The following is a 21,342-nucleotide window of genomic DNA, read 5'->3' on the forward strand; positions in this document are numbered from 1 at the left end:
TAGAAGGAAGGACTTCCCCAAAAGGTCCCCAGGGAGGTACCTGAACTAAAGAAAGAGTCCATGCTGTATCCACACCTGCTCTTACCCAGCTCTCTTTGTGGTCCCAGGATGGCTCCGATCTGAATAGAGCTCAACAGGTGGAACTGCATAAGGAGGATACCAGCAGAGACCAGCTTGACAATAGGAAAGAACTTCCTTGGGGAGCAAAATTGGAACTGCCACCTATGGTCATAGAGCCAGACAGGTAGTGGAGAGATTTCTATCATTTCCATTGCCTGAGAGGGATGTCCAATAATAATTCCTTTCTTGGCTTCTATTTTTAATATTAAAGGGATTTCTCAACCCCAGGATGAATATTTTTTTCTTTTAGATGTTAATTATATTGTTTTAAAATGTTAATTCTATTCATCGATGCCAGTCAAGTTATTTCTTTTTTTTAAACCCTTATATATATACTGTATATTATATATATGTATATGTATATGTATATATCTGTATATGTATATGTATATGTATATATATGTATGTATATACATATATATACTGTGTATTGGCTCCAAGGCAGAAGAGTGGTAAGGGCTAGGCAATGGGGGTCAAGTGACTTGCCCAGGTTCACACAGCTGGGAAGTGGCTGAAGCCGGATTCGAACCTAGGACCTCCCACCTCTAGGCTTGGCTCTCAATCCACTGAGCTACCCAGCCGCCCACCCACCCCCTTAGGATTCTTTACAATATCTAATGATAAATGGTTCTCACGATCAATTTAAGTGTTCATTGAGGAACTTTGTATGGAAATTGAAGTTATGGATCACGAACAAGAGGAAATAATCTCAAACTACAACTCTGCTGTGACTCAGTAATAGTCGCCTTTAGATATTCCATTTTCAAAGAGCCATCATGGAAGTGATGAATGAGACACAGTGACTCCAAAAGCAAATGTTGACAGCAGTAATAGAAAGTACAGATTTTGGTTGGCTTGTAGTACTTGCCCAGAGTTAGAAAATGAAGAAAAGTCTGGGGTCAGATTTGAACCTACGACCTCTGGTCTTGAGGCCCAGCTCTCTGTCCACTGAGCCACTCAGCTGCGCTCCAACTTCCTTTTCCTGAACTACTCAAGGGTTTTCAACTTTCCCAGGGTTGGTTGGTTTCGTTGTTTGGTAGCTAGGAGCCTGACTACATGGCTTCAAGGCTAAATGGCCACAGGTGCCCAGGCTATTTGGCTTGCTGGAGGCTTCATTCATTAGGACACTCAAAAAGCCTGCTGATCTGAACCATGGACTTCAGGAGAAGCCTGAGCTTCACAAAGCTTCCTTTGACAAAGGGCACTCCATCAACAAGTGCCTTCTTCTTCTGGGACAAGCACAATGGAGAAGCTGGGGAAATGGCTAATCGGTGCCAGTCCCAGCTGATTCAACCCTTTCTGCTGAGCCTCTCTTCCTTCCCTCCGTGGCCACAAAAAGCTCAGCTGAAAACAAGCCATAACCCTTCATGAGGAAGCTCTTCAGTGGGTTGATTTCCAAAGGTGCTGCCTGAGGATAGAAGGAAGGACTTCCCCAAAAGGTCCCCAGGGAGGTACCTGAACTAAAGAAAGAGTCCATGCTGTATCCACACCTGCTCTTACCCAGCTCTCTTTGTGGTCCCAGGATGGCTCCGATCTGAATAGAGCTCAACAGGTGGAACTGCATAAGGAGGATACCAGCAGAGACCAGCTTGACAATATGAAAGAACTTCCTTGGGGAGCAAAATTGGAACTGCCACCTATGGTCATAGAGCCAGACAGGTAGTGGAGAGATTTCTATCATTTCCATTGCCTGAGAGGGATGTCCAATAATAATTCCTTTCTTGGCTTCTATTTTTAATATTAAAGGGATTTCTCAACCCCAGGATGAATATTTTTTTCTTTTAGATGTTAATTATATTGTTTTAAAATGTTAATTCTATTCATCGATGCCAGTCAAGTTATTTCTTTTTTTTAAACCCTTATATATATACTGTATATTATATATATATGTATATGTATATGTATATATATGTATATGTATATGTATATATATGTATATACATGTATATATATATATACTGTGTATTGGCTCCAAGGCAGAGGAGTGGTAAGGGCTAGGCAATGGGGGTCAAGTGACTTGCCCAGGTTCACACAGCTGGGAAGTGGCTGAAGCCGGATTCGAACCTAGGACCTCCCACCTCTAGGCTTGGCTCTCAATCCACTGAGCTACCCAGCCGCCCACCCACCCCCTTAGGATTCTTTACAATATCTAATGATAAATGGTTCTCACGATCAATTTAAGTGTTCATTGAGGAACTTTGTATGGAAATTGAAGTTATGGATCACGAACAAGAGGAAATAATCTCAAACTACAACTCTGCTGTGACTCAGTAATAGTCGCCTTTAGATATTCCATTTTCAAAGAGCCATCATGGAAGTGATGAATGAGACACAGTGACTCCAAAAGCAAATGTTGACAGCAGTAATAGAAAGTACAGATTTTGGTTGGCTTGTAGTACTTGCCCAGAGTTAGAAAATGAAGAAAAGTCTGGGGTCAGATTTGAACCTACGACCTCTGGTCTTGAGGCCCAGCTCTCTGTCCACTGAGCCACTCAGCTGCGCTCCAACTTCCTTTTCCTGAACTACTCAAGGGTTTTCAACTTTCCCAGGGTTGGTTGGTTTCGTTGTTTGGTAGCTAGGAGCCTGACTACATGGCTTCAAGGCTAAATGGCCACAGGTGCCCAGGCTATTTGGCTTGCTGGAGGCTTCATTCATTAGGACACTCAAAAAGCCTGCTGATCTGAACCATGGACTTCAGGAGAAGCCTGAGCTTCACAAAGCTTCCTTTGACAAAGGGCACTCCATCAACAAGTGCCTTCTTCTTCTGGGACAAGCACAATGGAGAAGCTGGGGAAATGGCTAATCGGTGCCAGTCCCAGCTGATTCAACCCTTTCTGCTGAGCCTCTCTTCCTTCCCTCCGTGGCCACAAAAAGCTCAGCTGAAAACAAGCCATAACCCTTCATGAGGAAGCTCTTCAGTGGGTTGATTTCCAAAGGTGCTGCCTGAGGATAGAAGGAAGGACTTCCCCAAAAGGTCCCCAGGGAGGTACCTGAACTAAAGAAAGAGTCCATGCTGTATCCACACCTGCTCTTACCCAGCTCTCTTTGTGGTCCCAGGATGGCTCCGATCTGAATAGAGCTCAACAGGTGGAACTGCATAAGGAGGATACCAGCAGAGACCATCTTGACAATAGGAAAGAACTTCCTTGGGGAGCAAAATTGGAACTGCCACCTATGGTCATAGAGCCAGACAGGTAGTGGAGAGATTTCTATCATTTCCATTGCCTGAGAGGGATGTCCAATAATAATTCCTTTCTTGGCTTCTATTTTTAATATTAAAGGGATTTCTCAACCCCAGGATGAATATTTTTTTCTTTTAGATGTTAATTATATTGTTTTAAAATGTTAATTCTATTCATCGATGCCAGTCAAGTTATTTCTTTTTTTTAAACCCTTATATATATACTGTATATTATATATATATGTATATGTATATGTATATATATGTATATGTATATGTATATATATGTATATACATGTATATATATATATACTGTGTATTGGCTCCAAGGCAGAGGAGTGGTAAGGGCTAGGCAATGGGGGTCAAGTGACTTGCCCAGGTTCACACAGCTGGGAAGTGGCTGAAGCCGGATTCGAACCTAGGACCTCCCACCTCTAGGCTTGGCTCTCAATCCACTGAGCTACCCAGCCGCCCAATCCACTGAGCTACCCAGCCGCCCACCCACCCCCTTAGGATTCTTTACAATATCTAATGATAAATGGTTCTCACGATCAATTTAAGTGTTCATTGAGGAACTTTGCATGGAAATTGAAGTTATGGATCACGAACAAGAGGAAATAATCTCAAACTACAACTCTGCTGTGACTCAGTAATAGTCGCCTTTAGATATTCCATTTTCAAAGAGCCATCATGGAAGTGATGAATGAGACACAGTGACTCCAAAAGCAAATGTTGACAGCAGTAATAGAAAGTACAGATTTTGGTTGGCTTGTAGTACTTGCCCAGAGTTAGAAAATGAAGAAAAGTCTGGGGTCAGATTTGAACCTACGACCTCTGGTCTTGAGGCCCAGCTCTCTGTCCACTGAGCCACTCAGCTGCGCTCCAACTTCCTTTTCCTGAACTACTCAAGGGTTTTCAACTTTCCCAGGGTTGGTTGGTTTCGTTGTTTGGTAGCTAGGAGCCTGACTACATGGCTTCAAGGCTAAATGGCCACAGGTGCCCAGGCTATTTGGCTTGCTGGAGGCTTCATTCATTAGGACACTCAAAAAGCCTGCTGATCTGAACCATGGACTTCAGGAGAAGCCTGAGCTTCACAAAGCTTCCTTTGACAAAGGGCACTCCATCAACAAGTGCCTTCTTCTTCTGGGACAAGCACAATGGAGAAGCTGGGGAAATGGCTAATCGGTGCCAGTCCCAGCTGATTCAACCCTTTCTGCTGAGCCTCTCTTCCTTCCCTCCGTGGCCACAAAAAGCTCAGCTGAAAACAAGCCATAACCCTTCATGAGGAAGCTCTTCAGTGGGTTGATTTCCAAAGGTGCTGCCTGAGGATAGAAGGAAGGACTTCCCCAAAAGGTCCCCAGGGAGGTACCTGAACTAAAGAAAGAGTCCATGCTGTATCCACACCTGCTCTTACCCAGCTCTCTTTGTGGTCCCAGGATGGCTCCGATCTGAATAGAGCTCAACAGGTGGAACTGCATAAGGAGGATACCAGCAGAGACCAGCTTGACAATAGGAAAGAACTTCCTTGGGGAGCAAAATTGGAACTGCCACCTATGGTCATAGAGCCAGACAGGTAGTGGAGAGATTTCTATCATTTCCATTGCCTGAGAGGGATGTCCAATAATAATTCCTTTCTTGGCTTCTATTTTTAATATTAAAGGGATTTCTCAACACCAGGATGAATATTTTTTTCTTTTAGATGTTAATTATATTGTTTTAAAATGTTAATTCTATTCATCGATGCCAGTCAAGTTATTTCTTTTTTTTAAACCCTTATATATATACTGTATATTATATATATATGTATATGTATATGTATATATCTGTATATGTATATGTATATGTATATATATGTATGTATATACATATATATACTGTGTATTGGCTCCAAGGCAGAAGAGTGGTAAGGGCTAGGCAATGGGGGTCAAGTGACTTGCCCAGGTTCACACAGCTGGGAAGTGGCTGAAGCCGGATTCGAACCTAGGACCTCCCACCTCTAGGCTTGGCTCTCAATCCACTGAGCTACCCAGCCGCCCAATCCACTGAGCTACCCAGCCGCCCACCCACCCCCTTAGGATTCTTTACAATATCTAATGATAAATGGTTCTCACGATCAATTTAAGTGTTCATTGAGGAACTTTGTATGGAAATTGAAGTTATGGATCACGAACAAGAGGAAATAATCTCAAACTACAACTCTGCTGTGACTCAGTAATAGTCGCCTTTAGATATTCCATTTTCAAAGAGCCATCATGGAAGTGATGAATGAGACACAGTGACTCCAAAAGCAAATGTTGACAGCAGTAATAGAAAGTACAGATTTTGGTTGGCTTGTAGTACTTGCCCAGAGTTAGAAAATGAAGAAAAGTCTGGGGTCAGATTTGAACCTACGACCTCTGGTCTTGAGGCCCAGCTCTCTGTCCACTGAGCCACTCAGCTGCGCTCCAACTTCCTTTTCCTGAACTACTCAAGGGTTTTCAACTTTCCCAGGGTTGGTTGGTTTCGTTGTTTGGTAGCTAGGAGCCTGACTACATGGCTTCAAGGCTAAATGGCCACAGGTGCCCAGGCTATTTGGCTTGCTGGAGGCTTCATTCATTAGGACACTCAAAAAGCCTGCTGATCTGAACCATGGACTTCAGGAGAAGCCTGAGCTTCACAAAGCTTCCTTTGACAAAGGGCACTCCATCAACAAGTGCCTTCTTCTTCTGGGACAAGCACAATGGAGAAGCTGGGGAAATGGCTAATCGGTGCCAGTCCCAGCTGATTCAACCCTTTCTGCTGAGCCTCTCTTCCTTCCCTCCGTGGCCACAAAAAGCTCAGCTGAAAACAAGCCATAACCCTTCATGAGGAAGCTCTTCAGTGGGTTGATTTCCAAAGGTGCTGCCTGAGGATAGAAGGAAGGACTTCCCCAAAAGGTCCCCAGGGAGGTACCTGAACTAAAGAAAGAGTCCATGCTGTATCCACACCTGCTCTTACCCAGCTCTCTTTGTGGTCCCAGGATGGCTCCGATCTGAATAGAGCTCAACAGGTGGAACTGCATAAGGAGGATACCAGCAGAGACCAGCTTGACAATAGGAAAGAACTTCCTTGGGGAGCAAAATTGGAACTGCCACCTATGGTCATAGAGCCAGACAGGTAGTGGAGAGATTTCTATCATTTCCATTGCCTGAGAGGGATGTCCAATAATAATTCCTTTCTTGGCTTCTATTTTTAATATTAAAGGGATTTCTCAACCCCAGGATGAATATTTTTTTCTTTTAGATGTTAATTATATTGTTTTAAAATGTTAATTCTATTCATCGATGCCAGTCAAGTTATTTCTTTTTTTTAAACCCTTATATATATACTGTATATTATATATATATGTATATGTATATGTATATATCTGTATATGTATATGTATATATATGTATATACATGTATATATATATATATACTGTGTATTGGCTCCAAGGCAGAAGAGTGGTAAGGGCTAGGCAATGGGGGTCAAGTGACTTGCCCAGGTTCACACAGCTGGGAAGTGGCTGAAGCCGGATTCGAACCTAGGACCTCCCACCTCTAGGCTTGGCTCTCAATCCACTGAGCTACCCAGCCGCCCACCCACCCCCTTAGGATTCTTTACAATATCTAATGATAAATGGTTCTCACGATCAATTTAAGTGTTCATTGAGGAACTTTGTATGGAAATTGAAGTTATGGATCACGAACAAGAGGAAATAATCTCAAACTACAACTCTGCTGTGACTCAGTAATAGTCGCCTTTAGATATTCCATTTTCAAAGAGCCATCATGGAAGTGATGAATGAGACACAGTGACTCCAAAAGCAAATGTTGACAGCAGTAATAGAAAGTACAGATTTTGGTTGGCTTGTAGTACTTGCCCAGAGTTAGAAAATGAAGAAAAGTCTGGGGTCAGATTTGAACCTACGACCTCTGGTCTTGAGGCCCAGCCCTCTGTCCACTGAGCCACTCAGCTGCGCTCCAACTTCCTTTTCCTGAACTACTCAAGGGTTTTCAACTTTCCCAGGGTTGGTTGGTTTCGTTGTTTGGTAGCTAGGAGCCTGACTACATGGCTTCAAGGCTAAATGGCCACAGGTGCCCAGGCTATTTGGCTTGCTGGAGGCTTCATTCATTAGGACACTCAAAAAGCCTGCTGATCTGAACCATGGACTTCAGGAGAAGCCTGAGCTTCACAAAGCTTCCTTTGACAAAGGGCACTCCATCAACAAGTGCCTTCTTCTTCTGGGACAAGCACAATGGAGAAGCTGGGGAAATGGCTAATCGGTGCCAGTCCCAGCTGATTCAACCCTTTCTGCTGAGCCTCTCTTCCTTCCCTCCGTGGCCACAAAAAGCTCAGCTGAAAACAAGCCATAACCCTTCATGAGGAAGCTCTTCAGTGGGTTGATTTCCAAAGGTGCTGCCTGAGGATAGAAGGAAGGACTTCCCCAAAAGGTCCCCAGGGAGGTACCTGAACTAAAGAAAGAGTCCATGCTGTATCCACACCTGCTCTTACCCAGCTCTCTTTGTGGTCCCAGGATGGCTCCGATCTGAATAGAGCTCAACAGGTGGAACTGCATAAGGAGGATACCAGCAGAGACCAGCTTGACAATAGGAAAGAACTTCCTTGGGGAGCAAAATTGGAACTGCCACCTATGGTCATAGAGCCAGACAGGTAGTGGAGAGATTTCTATCATTTCCATTGCCTGAGAGGGATGTCCAATAATAATTCCTTTCTTGGCTTCTATTTTTAATATTAAAGGGATTTCTCAACCCCAGGATGAATATTTTTTTCTTTTAGATGTTAATTATATTGTTTTAAAATGTTAATTCTATTCATCGATGCCAGTCAAGTTATTTCTTTTTTTTAAACCCTTATATATATACTGTATATTATATATATATGTATATGTATATGTATATATCTGTATATGTATATGTATATATATGTATATACATGTATATATATATATATACTGTGTATTGGCTCCAAGGCAGAAGAGTGGTAAGGGCTAGGCAATGGGGGTCAAGTGACTTGCCCAGGTTCACACAGCTGGGAAGTGGCTGAAGCCGGATTCGAACCTAGGACCTCCCACCTCTAGGCTTGGCTCTCAATCCACTGAGCTACCCAGCCGCCCACCCACCCCCTTAGGATTCTTTACAATATCTAATGATAAATGGTTCTCACGATCAATTTAAGTGTTCATTGAGGAACTTTGTATGGAAATTGAAGTTATGGATCACGAACAAGAGGAAATAATCTCAAACTACAACTCTGCTGTGACTCAGTAATAGTCGCCTTTAGATATTCCATTTTCAAAGAGCCATCATGGAAGTGATGAATGAGACACAGTGACTCCAAAAGCAAATGTTGACAGCAGTAATAGAAAGTACAGATTTTGGTTGGCTTGTAGTACTTGCCCAGAGTTAGAAAATGAAGAAAAGTCTGGGGTCAGATTTGAACCTACGACCTCTGGTCTTGAGGCCCAGCTCTCTGTCCACTGAGCCACTCAGCTGCGCTCCAACTTCCTTTTCCTGAACTACTCAAGGGTTTTCAACTTTCCCAGGGTTGGTTGGTTTCGTTGTTTGGTAGCTAGGAGCCTGACTACATGGCTTCAAGGCTAAATGGCCACAGGTGCCCAGGCTATTTGGCTTGCTGGAGGCTTCATTCATTAGGACACTCAAAAAGCCTGCTGATCTGAACCATGGACTTCAGGAGAAGCCTGAGCTTCACAAAGCTTCCTTTGACAAAGGGCACTCCATCAACAAGTGCCTTCTTCTTCTGGGACAAGCACAATGGAGAAGCTGGGGAAATGGCTAATCGGTGCCAGTCCCAGCTGATTCAACCCTTTCTGCTGAGCCTCTCTTCCTTCCCTCCGTGGCCACAAAAAGCTCAGCTGAAAACAAGCCATAACCCTTCATGAGGAAGCTCTTCAGTGGGTTGATTTCCAAAGGTGCTGCCTGAGGATAGAAGGAAGGACTTCCCCAAAAGGTCCCCAGGGAGGTACCTGAACTAAAGAAAGAGTCCATGCTGTATCCACACCTGCTCTTACCCAGCTCTCTTTGTGGTCCCAGGATGGCTCCGATCTGAATAGAGCTCAACAGGTGGAACTGCATAAGGAGGATACCAGCAGAGACCAGCTTGACAATATGAAAGAACTTCCTTGGGGAGCAAAATTGGAACTGCCACCTATGGTCATAGAGCCAGACAGGTAGTGGAGAGATTTCTATCATTTCCATTGCCTGAGAGGGATGTCCAATAATAATTCCTTTCTTGGCTTCTATTTTTAATATTAAAGGGATTTCTCAACCCCAGGATGAATATTTTTTTCTTTTAGATGTTAATTATATTGTTTTAAAATGTTAATTCTATTCATCGATGCCAGTCAAGTTATTTCTTTTTTTTAAACCCTTATATATATACTGTATATTATATATATATGTATATGTATATGTATATATATGTATATGTATATGTATATATATGTATATACATGTATATATATATATACTGTGTATTGGCTCCAAGGCAGAGGAGTGGTAAGGGCTAGGCAATGGGGGTCAAGTGACTTGCCCAGGTTCACACAGCTGGGAAGTGGCTGAAGCCGGATTCGAACCTAGGACCTCCCACCTCTAGGCTTGGCTCTCAATCCACTGAGCTACCCAGCCGCCCACCCACCCCCTTAGGATTCTTTACAATATCTAATGATAAATGGTTCTCACGATCAATTTAAGTGTTCATTGAGGAACTTTGTATGGAAATTGAAGTTATGGATCACGAACAAGAGGAAATAATCTCAAACTACAACTCTGCTGTGACTCAGTAATAGTCGCCTTTAGATATTCCATTTTCAAAGAGCCATCATGGAAGTGATGAATGAGACACAGTGACTCCAAAAGCAAATGTTGACAGCAGTAATAGAAAGTACAGATTTTGGTTGGCTTGTAGTACTTGCCCAGAGTTAGAAAATGAAGAAAAGTCTGGGGTCAGATTTGAACCTACGACCTCTGGTCTTGAGGCCCAGCTCTCTGTCCACTGAGCCACTCAGCTGCGCTCCAACTTCCTTTTCCTGAACTACTCAAGGGTTTTCAACTTTCCCAGGGTTGGTTGGTTTCGTTGTTTGGTAGCTAGGAGCCTGACTACATGGCTTCAAGGCTAAATGGCCACAGGTGCCCAGGCTATTTGGCTTGCTGGAGGCTTCATTCATTAGGACACTCAAAAAGCCTGCTGATCTGAACCATGGACTTCAGGAGAAGCCTGAGCTTCACAAAGCTTCCTTTGACAAAGGGCACTCCATCAACAAGTGCCTTCTTCTTCTGGGACAAGCACAATGGAGAAGCTGGGGAAATGGCTAATCGGTGCCAGTCCCAGCTGATTCAACCCTTTCTGCTGAGCCTCTCTTCCTTCCCTCCGTGGCCACAAAAAGCTCAGCTGAAAACAAGCCATAACCCTTCATGAGGAAGCTCTTCAGTGGGTTGATTTCCAAAGGTGCTGCCTGAGGATAGAAGGAAGGACTTCCCCAAAAGGTCCCCAGGGAGGTACCTGAACTAAAGAAAGAGTCCATGCTGTATCCACACCTGCTCTTACCCAGCTCTCTTTGTGGTCCCAGGATGGCTCCGATCTGAATAGAGCTCAACAGGTGGAACTGCATAAGGAGGATACCAGCAGAGACCATCTTGACAATAGGAAAGAACTTCCTTGGGGAGCAAAATTGGAACTGCCACCTATGGTCATAGAGCCAGACAGGTAGTGGAGAGATTTCTATCATTTCCATTGCCTGAGAGGGATGTCCAATAATAATTCCTTTCTTGGCTTCTATTTTTAATATTAAAGGGATTTCTCAACCCCAGGATGAATATTTTTTTCTTTTAGATGTTAATTATATTGTTTTAAAATGTTAATTCTATTCATCGATGCCAGTCAAGTTATTTCTTTTTTTTAAACCCTTATATATATACTGTATATTATATATATATGTATATGTATATGTATATATATGTATATGTATATGTATATATATGTATATACATGTATATATATATATACTGTGTATTGGCTCCAAGGCAGAGGAGTGGTAAGGGCTAGGCAATGGGGGTCAAGTGACTTGCCCAGGTTCACACAGCTGGGAAGTGGCTGAAGCCGGATTCGAACCTAGGACCTCCCACCTCTAGGCTTGGCTCTCAATCCACTGAGCTACCCAGCCGCCCAATCCACTGAGCTACCCAGCCGCCCACCCACCCCCTTAGGATTCTTTACAATATCTAATGATAAATGGTTCTCACGATCAATTTAAGTGTTCATTGAGGAACTTTGCATGGAAATTGAAGTTATGGATCACGAACAAGAGGAAATAATCTCAAACTACAACTCTGTTGTGACTCAGTAATAGTCGCCTTTAGATATTCCATTTTCAAAGAGCCATCATGGAAGTGATGAATGAGACACAGTGACTCCAAAAGCAAATGTTGACAGCAGTAATAGAAAGTACAGATTTTGGTTGGCTTGTAGTACTTGCCCAGAGTTAGAAAATGAAGAAAAGTCTGGGGTCAGATTTGAACCTACGACCTCTGGTCTTGAGGCCCAGCTCTCTGTCCACTGAGCCACTCAGCTGCGCTCCAACTTCCTTTTCCTGAACTACTCAAGGGTTTTCAACTTTCCCAGGGTTGGTTGGTTTCGTTGTTTGGTAGCTAGGAGCCTGACTACATGGCTTCAAGGCTAAATGGCCACAGGTGCCCAGGCTATTTGGCTTGCTGGAGGCTTCATTCATTAGGACACTCAAAAAGCCTGCTGATCTGAACCATGGACTTCAGGAGAAGCCTGAGCTTCACAAAGCTTCCTTTGACAAAGGGCACTCCATCAACAAGTGCCTTCTTCTTCTGGGACAAGCACAATGGAGAAGCTGGGGAAATGGCTAATCGGTGCCAGTCCCAGCTGATTCAACCCTTTCTGCTGAGCCTCTCTTCCTTCCCTCCGTGGCCACAAAAAGCTCAGCTGAAAACAAGCCATAACCCTTCATGAGGAAGCTCTTCAGTGGGTTGATTTCCAAAGGTGCTGCCTGAGGATAGAAGGAAGGACTTCCCCAAAAGGTCCCCAGGGAGGTACCTGAACTAAAGAAAGAGTCCATGCTGTATCCACACCTGCTCTTACCCAGCTCTCTTTGTGGTCCCAGGATGGCTCCGATCTGAATAGAGCTCAACAGGTGGAACTGCATAAGGAGGATACCAGCAGAGACCAGCTTGACAATAGGAAAGAACTTCCTTGGGGAGCAAAATTGGAACTGCCACCTATGGTCATAGAGCCAGACAGGTAGTGGAGAGATTTCTATCATTTCCATTGCCTGAGAGGGATGTCCAATAATAATTCCTTTCTTGGCTTCTATTTTTAATATTAAAGGGATTTCTCAACACCAGGATGAATATTTTTTTCTTTTAGATGTTAATTATATTGTTTTAAAATGTTAATTCTATTCATCGATGCCAGTCAAGTTATTTCTTTTTTTTAAACCCTTATATATATACTGTATATTATATATATATGTATATGTATATGTATATATCTGTATATGTATATGTATATGTATATATATGTATGTATATACATATATATACTGTGTATTGGCTCCAAGGCAGAAGAGTGGTAAGGGCTAGGCAATGGGGGTCAAGTGACTTGCCCAGGTTCACACAGCTGGGAAGTGGCTGAAGCCGGATTCGAACCTAGGACCTCCCACCTCTAGGCTTGGCTCTCAATCCACTGAGCTACCCAGCCGCCCAATCCACTGAGCTACCCAGCCGCCCACCCACCCCCTTAGGATTCTTTACAATATCTAATGATAAATGGTTCTCACGATCAATTTAAGTGTTCATTGAGGAACTTTGTATGGAAATTGAAGTTATGGATCACGAACAAGAGGAAATAATCTCAAACTACAACTCTGCTGTGACTCAGTAATAGTCGCCTTTAGATATTCCATTTTCAAAGAGCCATCATGGAAGTGATGAATGAGACACAGTGACTCCAAAAGCAAATGTTGACAGCAGTAATAGAAAGTACAGATTTTGGTTGGCTTGTAGTACTTGCCCAGAGTTAGAAAATGAAGAAAAGTCTGGGGTCAGATTTGAACCTACGACCTCTGGTCTTGAGGCCCAGCTCTCTGTCCACTGAGCCACTCAGCTGCGCTCCAACTTCCTTTTCCTGAACTACTCAAGGGTTTTCAACTTTCCCAGGGTTGGTTGGTTTCGTTGTTTGGTAGCTAGGAGCCTGACTACATGGCTTCAAGGCTAAATGGCCACAGGTGCCCAGGCTATTTGGCTTGCTGGAGGCTTCATTCATTAGGACACTCAAAAAGCCTGCTGATCTGAACCATGGACTTCAGGAGAAGCCTGAGCTTCACAAAGCTTCCTTTGACAAAGGGCACTCCATCAACAAGTGCCTTCTTCTTCTGGGACAAGCACAATGGAGAAGCTGGGGAAATGGCTAATCGGTGCCAGTCCCAGCTGATTCAACCCTTTCTGCTGAGCCTCTCTTCCTTCCCTCCGTGGCCACAAAAAGCTCAGCTGAAAACAAGCCATAACCCTTCATGAGGAATCTCTTCAGTGGGTTGATTTCCAAAGGTGCTGCCTGAGGATAGAAGGAAGGACTTCCCCAAAAGGTCCCCAGGGAGGTACCTGAACTAAAGAAAGAGTCCATGCTGTATCCACACCTGCTCTTACCCAGCTCTCTTTGTGGTCCCAGGATGGCTCCGATCTGAATAGAGCTCAACAGGTGGAACTGCATAAGGAGGATACCAGCAGAGACCAGCTTGACAATAGGAAAGAACTTCCTTGGGGAGCAAAATTGGAACTGCCACCTATGGTCATAGAGCCAGACAGGTAGTGGAGAGATTTCTATCATTTCCATTGCCTGAGAGGGATGTCCAATAATAATTCCTTTCTTGGCTTCTATTTTTAATATTAAAGGGATTTCTCAACCCCAGGATGAATATTTTTTTCTTTTAGATGTTAATTATATTGTTTTAAAATGTTAATTCTATTCATCGATGCCAGTCAAGTTATTTCTTTTTTTTAAACCCTTATATATATACTGTATATTATATATATGTATATGTATATGTATATATCTGTATATGTATATGTATATATATGTATATATATATACTGTGTATTGGCTCCAAGGCAGAAGAGTGGTAAGGGCTAGGCAATGGGGGTCAAGTGACTTGCCCAGGTTCACACAGCTGGGAAGTGGCTGAAGCCGGATTCGAACCTAGGACCTCCCACCTCTAGGCTTGGCTCTCAATCCACTGAGCTACCCAGCCGCCCAATCCACTGAGCTACCCAGCCGCCCACCCACCCCCTTAGGATTCTTTACAATATCTAATGATAAATGGTTCTCACGATCAATTTAAGTGTTCATTGAGGAACTTTGTATGGAAATTGAAGTTATGGATCACGAACAAGAGGAAATAATCTCAAACTACAACTCTGCTGTGACTCAGTAATAGTCGCCTTTAGATATTCCATTTTCAAAGAGCCATCATGGAAGTGATGAATGAGACACAGTGACTCCAAAAGCAAATGTTGACAGCAGTAATAGAAAGTACAGATTTTGGTTGGCTTGTAGTACTTGCCCAGAGTTAGAAAATGAAGAAAAGTCTGGGGTCAGATTTGAACCTACGACCTCTGGTCTTGAGGCCCAGCTCTCTGTCCACTGAGCCACTCAGCTGCGCTCCAACTTCCTTTTCCTGAACTACTCAAGGGTTTTCAACTTTCCCAGGGTTGGTTGGTTTCGTTGTTTGGTAGCTAGGAGCCTGACTACATGGCTTCAAGGCTAAATGGCCACAGGTGCCCAGGCTATTTGGCTTGCTGGAGGCTTCATTCATTAGGACACTCAAAAAGCCTGCTGATCTGAACCATGGACTTCAGGAGAAGCCTGAGCTTCACAAAGCTTCCTTTGACAAAGGGCACTCCATCAACAAGTGCCTTCTTCTTCTGGGACAAGCACAATGGAGAAGCTGGGGAAATGGCTAATCGGTGCCAGTCCCAGCTGATTCAACCCTTTCTGCTGAGCCTCTCTTCCTTCCCTCCGTGGCCACAAAAAGCTCAGCTGAAAACAAGCCATAACCCTTCATGAGGAAGCTCTTCAGTGGGTTGATTTCCAAAGGTGCTGCCTGAGGATAGAAGGAAGGACTTCCCCAAAAGGTCCCCAGGGAGGTACCTGAACTAAAGAAAGAGTCCATGCTGTATCCACACCTGCTCTTACCCAGCTCTCTTTGTGGTCCCAGGATGGCTCCGATCTGAATAGAGCTCAACAGGTGGAACTGCATAAGGAGGATACCAGCAGAGACCAGCTTGACAATAGGAAAGAACTTCCTTGGGGAGCAAAATTGGAACTGCCACCTATGGTCATAGAGCCAGACAGGTAGTGGAGAGATTTCTATCATTTCCATTGCCTGAGAGGGATGTCCAATAATAATTCCTTTCTTGGCTTCTATTTTTAATATTAAAGGGATTTCTCAACCCCAGGATGAATATTTTTTTCTTTTAGATGTTAATTATATTGTTTTAAAATGTTAATTCTATTCATCGATGCCAGTCAAGTTATTTCTTTTTTTTAAACCCTTATATATATACTGTATATTATATATATGTATATGTATATGTATATATCTGTATATGTATATGTATATGTATATATATGTATGTATATACATATATATACTGTGTATTGGCTCCAAGGCAGAAGAGTGGTAAGGGCTAGGCAATGGGGGTCAAGTGACTTGCCCAGGTTCACACAGCTGGGAAGTGGCTGAAGCCGGATTCGAACCTAGGACCTCCCACCTCTAGGCTTGGCTCTCAATCCACTGAGCTACCCAGCCGCCCAATCCACTGAGCTACCCAGCCGCCCACCCACCCCCTTAGGATTCTTTACAATATCTAATGATAAATGGTTCTCACGATCAATTTAAGTGTTCATTGAGGAACTTTGTATGGAAATTGAAGTTATGGATCACGAACAAGAGGAAATAATCTCAAACTACAACTCTGCTGTGACTCAGTAATAGTCGCCTTTAGATATTCCATTTTCAAAGAGCCATCATGGAAGTGATGAATGAGACACAGTGACTCCAAAAGCAAATGTTGACAGCAGTAATAGAAAGTACAGATTTTGGTTGGCTTGTAGTACTTGCCCAGAGTTAGAAAATGAAGAAAAGTCTGGGGTCAGATTTGAACCTACGACCTCTGGTCTTGAGGCCCAGCTCTCTGTCCACTGAGCCACTCAGCTGCGCTCCAACTTCCTTTTCCTGAACTACTCAAGGGTTTTCAACTTTCCCAGGGTTGGTTGGTTTCGTTGTTTGGTAGCTAGGAGCCTGACTACATGGCTTCAAGGCTAAATGGCCACAGGTGCCCAGGCTATTTGGCTTGCTGGAGGCTTCATTCATTAGGACACTCAAAAAGCCTGCTGATCTGAACCATGGACTTCAGGAGAAGCCTGAGCTTCACAAAGCTTCCTTTGACAAAGGGCACTCCATCAACAAGTGCCTTCTTCTTCTGGGACAAGCACAATGGAGAAGCTGGGGAAATGGCTAATCGGTGCCAGTCCCAGCTGATTCAACCCTTTCTGCTGAGCCTCTCTTCCTTCCCTCCGTGGCCACAAAAAGCTCAGCTGAAAACAAGCCATAACCCTTCATGAGGAAGCTCTTCAGTGGGTTGATTTCCAAAGGTGCTGCCTGAGGATAGAAGGAAGGACTTCCCCAAAAGGTCCCCAGGGAGGTACCTGAACTAAAGAAAGAGTCCATGCTGTATCCACACCTGCTCTTACCCAGCTCTCTTTGTGGTCCCAGGATGGCTCCGATCTGAATAGAGCTCAACAGGTGGAACTGCATAAGGAGGATACCAGCAGAGACCAGCTTGACAATAGGAAAGAACTTCCTTGGGGAGCAAAATTGGAACTGCCACCTATGGTCATAGAGCCAGACAGGTAGTGGAGAGATTTCTATCATTTCCATTGCCTGAGAGGGATGTCCAATAATAATTCCTTTCTTGGCTTCTATTTTTAATATTAAAGGGATTTCTCAACCCCAGGATGAATATTTTTTTCTTTTAGATGTTAATTATATTGTTTTAAAATGTTAATTCTATTCATCGATGCCAGTCAAGTTATTTCTTTTTTTTAAACCCTTATATATATACTGTATATTATATATATGTATATGTATATGTATATATCTGTATATGTATATGTATATATATGTATATATATATACTGTGTATTGGCTCCAAGGCAGAAGAGTGGTAAGGGCTAGGCAATGGGGGTCAAGTGACTTGCCCAGGTTCACACAGCTGGGAAGTGGCTGAAGCCGGATTCGAACCTAGGACCTCCCACCTCTAGGCTTGGCTCTCAATCCACTGAGCTACCCAGCCGCCCAATCCACTGAGCTACCCAGCCGCCCACCCACCCCCTTAGGATTCTTTACAATATCTAATGATAAATGGTTCTCACGATCAATTTAAGTGTTCATTGAGGAACTTTGTATGGAAATTGAAGTTATGGATCACGAACAAGAGGAAATAATCTCAAACTACAACTCTGCTGTGACTCAGTAATAGTCGCCTTTAGATATTCCATTTTCAAAGAGCCATCATGGAAGTGATGAATGAGACACAGTGACTCCAAAAGCAAATGTTGACAGCAGTAATAGAAAGTACAGATTTTGGTTGGCTTGTAGTACTTGCCCAGAGTTAGAAAATGAAGAAAAGTCTGGGGTCAGATTTGAACCTACGACCTCTGGTCTTGAGGCCCAGCTCTCTGTCCACTGAGCCACTCAGCTGCGCTCCAACTTCCTTTTCCTGAACTACTCAAGGGTTTTCAACTTTCCCAGGGTTGGTTGGTTTCGTTGTTTGGTAGCTAGGAGCCTGACTACATGGCTTCAAGGCTAAATGGCCACAGGTGCCCAGGCTATTTGGCTTGCTGGAGGCTTCATTCATTAGGACACTCAAAAAGCCTGCTGATCTGAACCATGGACTTCAGGAGAAGCCTGAGCTTCACAAAGCTTCCTTTGACAAAGGGCACTCCATCAACAAGTGCCTTCTTCTTCTGGGACAAGCACAATGGAGAAGCTGGGGAAATGGCTAATCGGTGCCAGTCCCAGCTGATTCAACCCTTTCTGCTGAGCCTCTCTTCCTTCCCTCCGTGGCCACAAAAAGCTCAGCTGAAAACAAGCCATAACCCTTCATGAGGAAGCTCTTCAGTGGGTTGATTTCCAAAGGTGCTGCCTGAGGATAGAAGGAAGGACTTCCCCAAAAGGTCCCCAGGGAGGTACCTGAACTAAAGAAAGAGTCCATGCTGTATCCACACCTGCTCTTACCCAGCTCTCTTTGTGGTCCCAGGATGGCTCCGATCTGAATAGAGCTCAACAGGTGGAACTGCATAAGGAGGATACCAGCAGAGACCAGCTTGACAATAGGAAAGAACTTCCTTGGGGAGCAAAATTGGAACTGCCACCTATGGTCATAGAGCCAGACAGGTAGTGGAGAGATTTCTATCATTTCCATTGCCTGAGAGGGATGTCCAATAATAATTCCTTTCTTGGCTTCTATTTTTAATATTAAAGGGATTTCTCAACCCCAGGATGAATATTTTTTTTCTTTTAGATGTTAATTATATTGTTTTAAAATGTTAATTCTATTCATCGATGCCAGTCAAGTTATTTCTTTTTTTTAAACCCTTATATATATACTGTATATTATATATATGTATATGTATATGTATATATCTGTATATGTATATGTATATATATGTATATATATATACTGTGTATTGGCTCCAAGGCAGAAGAGTGATAAGGGCTAGGCAATGGGGGTCAAGTGACTTGCCCAGGTTCACACAGCTGGGAAGTGGCTGAAGCCGGATTCGAACCTAGGACCTCCCACCTCTAGGCTTGGCTCTCAATCCACTGAGCTACCCAGCCGCCCACCCACCCCCTTAGGATTCTTTACAATATCTAATGATAAATGGTTCTCACGATCAATTTAAGTGTTCATTGAGGAACTTTGTATGGAAATTGAAGTTATGGATCACGAACAAGAGGAAATAATCTCAAACTACAACTCTGCTGTGACTCAGTAATAGTCGCCTTTAGATATTCCATTTTCAAAGAGCCATCATGGAAGTGATGAATGAGACACAGTGACTCCAAAAGCTAATGTTGACAGCAGTAATAGAAAGTACAGATTTTGGTTGGCTTGTAGTACTTGCCCAGAGTTAGAAAATGAAGAAAAGTCTGGGGTCAGATTTGAACCTACGACCTCTGGTCTTGAGGCCCAGCTCTCTGTCCACTGAGCCACTCAGCTGCGCTCCAACTTCCTTTTCCTGAACTACTCAAGGGTTTTCAACTTTCCCAGGGTTGGTTGGTTTCGTTGTTTGGTAGCTAGGAGCCTGACTACATGGCTTCAAGGCTAAATGGCCACAGGTGCCCAGGCTATTTGGCTTGCTGGAGGCTTCATTCATTAGGACACTCAAAAAGCCTGCTGATCTGAACCATGGACTTCAGGAGAAGCCTGAGCTTCACAAAGCTTCCTTTGACAAAGGGCACTCCATCAACAAGTGCCTTCTTCTTCTGGGACAAGCACAATGGAGAAGCTGGGGAAATGGCTAATCGTTGCCAGTCCCAGCTGATTCAACCCTTTCTGCTGAGCCTCTCTTCCTTCCCTCCGTGGCCACAAAAAGCTCAGCTGAAAACAAGCCATAACCCTTCATGAGGAAGCTCTTCAGTGGGTTGATTTCCAAAGGTGCTGCCTGAGGATAGAAGGAAGGACTTCCCCAAAAGGTCCCCAGGGAGGTACCTGAACTAAAGAAAGAGTCCATGCTGTATCCACACCTGCTCTTACCCAGCTCTCTTTGTGGTCCCAGGATGGCTCCGATCTGAATAGAGCTCAACAGGTGGAACTGCATAAGGAGGATACCAGCAGAGACCAGCTTGACAATAGGAAAGAACTTCCTTGGGGAGCAAAATTGGAACTGCCACCTATGGTCATAGAGCCAGACAGGTAGTGGAGAGATTTCTATCATTTCCATTGCCTGAGAGGGATGTCCAATAATAATTCCTTTCTTGGCTTCTATTTTTAATATTAAAGGGATTTCTCAACCCCAGGATGAATATTTTTTTCTTTTAGATGTTAATTATATTGTTTTAAAATGTTAATTCTATTCATCGATGCCAGTCAAGTTATTTCTTTTTTTTAAACCCTTATATATATACTGTATATTATATATATGTATATGTATATATCTGTATATGTATATGTATATATATGTATATATATACATATATATACTGTGTATTGGCTCCAAGGCAGAAGAGTGGTAAGGGCTAGGCAATGGGGGTCAAGTGACTTGCCCAGGTTCACACAGCTGGGAAGTGGCTGAAGCCGGATTCGAACCTAGGACCTCCCACCTCTAGGCTTGGCTCTCAATCCACTGAGCTACCCAGCCGCCCAATCCACTGAGCTACCCAGCCGCCCACCCACCCCCTTAGGATTCTTTACAATATCTAATGATAAATGGTTCTCACGATCAATTTAAGTGTTCATTGAGGAACTTTGTATGGAAATTGAAGTTATGGATCACGAACAAGAGGAAATAATCTCAAACTACAACTCTGCTGTGACTCAGTAATAGTCGCCTTTAGATATTCCATTTTCAAAGAGCCATCATGGAAGTGATGAATGAGACACAGTGACTCCAAAAGCAAATGTTGACAGCAGTAATAGAAAGTACAGATTTTGGTTGGCTTGTAGTACTTGCCCAGAGTTAGAAAATGAAGAAAAGTCTGGGGTCAGATTTGAACCTACGACCTCTGGTCTTGAGGCCCAGCTCTCTGTCCACTGAGCCACTCAGCTGCGCTCCAACTTCCTTTTCCTGAACTACTCAAGGGTTTTCAACTTTCCCAGGGTTGGTTGGTTTCGTTGTTTGGTAGCTAGGAGCCTGACTACATGGCTTCAAGGCTAAATGGCCACAGGTGCCCAGGCTATTTGGCTTGCTGGAGGCT

Source organism: Monodelphis domestica, chromosome 4 (genome assembly GCF_027887165.1).
Source record: "Monodelphis domestica isolate mMonDom1 chromosome 4, mMonDom1.pri, whole genome shotgun sequence".
Classification (NCBI taxonomy): Eukaryota; Metazoa; Chordata; class Mammalia; order Didelphimorphia; family Didelphidae; genus Monodelphis; species Monodelphis domestica.